We start from the raw sequence: 1395 nt of genomic DNA, 5'->3' as shown, positions 1-1395 counted from the left end.
TGATACAAGAGTGGCTGGACTCTACCCAATAGAACGAACACAGCAACAGGATGGAAACACAACACCTCACAACAGTTATATAAAAAAAATAAGAAATGTTTAATAAACATATAGTACATGAAATATGTTTAACCAGATTACCTTAATATATTTGTGTGTAAACCTTCTCCAGTGATATCCTTTCATGCTCTAAGGTCATGCCACATACCACATCAGGCAGAAGGCAGGGTATATTTGTACCTTGTAGACTAAGTAAATCAGAAATGCATGTCATACTCAGCAAACAGAATAACATTATTGTTGTTGTTATTGTTATTATTATTATTGGAGGTCATAAATGCATTTTCTTCTATTTAACTTTCTTATGGTTCAACAAGACTGTGATACAATATTGTAAAACTAACTCATAAGTAGTTTCTCCTAAAAAAAAAAAAAAAAGGAAAAACATGTGTGTTTGTTTTTTACAATGCTTTATCTCTAACTCAAAACACTAACAACCTGTAGCTGCACCATTTGATGCATAGCAAAAGGCAATGATTTATTAATAGAATGAAAAGACTGTTCTCCAAAATCAGTTTTAAGGAATTCCCTCATAAAAATAAACTTAGTTCTACCTGTTAAACATTTCCAACCATCTCTTCGAAACCCTGTGTAGTTGAAAGAAGTTTGTTGTCTTCTGTAAAATTATTCAAGTGTATGATATTAAAGAAAAAAATACAAGCACAATTGCTTAGTGTAGTCTACATTTTTTTTATCTAACACTTCCACATTATCATGGTGTTCATAAATTCCCTTGGAGAAAATGAAGGAGTCATTGTGAACCTTTGAAGTTTATCTTCACTGTATTTTATATCTGTGAAAGTGGAGAGAGAGAGAGAGAGACTTTAATTTACATTTTAATTTGCTATTCTGAATTAGGCAGGACATTTGAGTAAGCACGGATGTCCTCTCTCTTTTATTTTCTGTATTTTTTTAATTTACAGGCATTCCACTAAAATATTATCACAGAAATAATTCAGTTTTCAACACCATTTAGTGTATTCATTTGTCTTCTGTAAGCTTTGAAAATATTATTAAATCACTTTTGTGGTGAAAATTCAATTAGAAGTTTTAAATAGCCTTAAGAAGCTGAATGTGCCTAAGTGGTTCATTAGAAAACCTTGGATTCACCTAAAAACTTTTCTCACTAGCCCTTTATTTTATGCAAATAACTTATATCTTAGCTTTAAGGGTCAAGCATTGTTACTGCGGATGCCCTTTTTAGGAATGATGTTCAAGTGCTTGGCAATCACTTCCATAACAAGTACCACAATATTGTCTAGTTGTTAATATTGGTTCTAGAAATGACTTCTCAGTGTCACGGCCCCGGAGCTGGCGAGCCAAGCTCACGGTCGT

The 1395-nt window shown here is 32.6% G+C and overlaps 1 long non-coding RNA gene across 1 annotated transcript in view; it reads right to left on the bottom strand.

Moving 5' to 3' along the window:
- The window catches only part of LOC109299015, a 13899-nt gene extending 12736 nt beyond the window's left edge, over positions 1-1163 (bottom strand). The window contains exons 1-2 of the long non-coding RNA XR_002097750.1: positions 615-1163; positions 142-420 (exon numbers count right to left, since the gene is read on the bottom strand). This is a non-coding gene — a long non-coding RNA (uncharacterized LOC109299015). The remainder of the gene's footprint in view (positions 1-141; positions 421-614) is intronic.
- Positions 1164-1395: the final 232 nt, after the last annotated feature.

This window comes from Gavialis gangeticus, unplaced genomic scaffold (genome assembly GCF_001723915.1).
Source record: "Gavialis gangeticus isolate Ggan-Ray unplaced genomic scaffold, GavGan_comp1, whole genome shotgun sequence".
NCBI classification, from domain to species: Eukaryota; Metazoa; Chordata; order Crocodylia; family Gavialidae; genus Gavialis; species Gavialis gangeticus.
The sequence above is the reverse complement of the archived record's forward strand: the minus strand, read 5'-3'. Positions and strand labels throughout refer to the sequence as shown.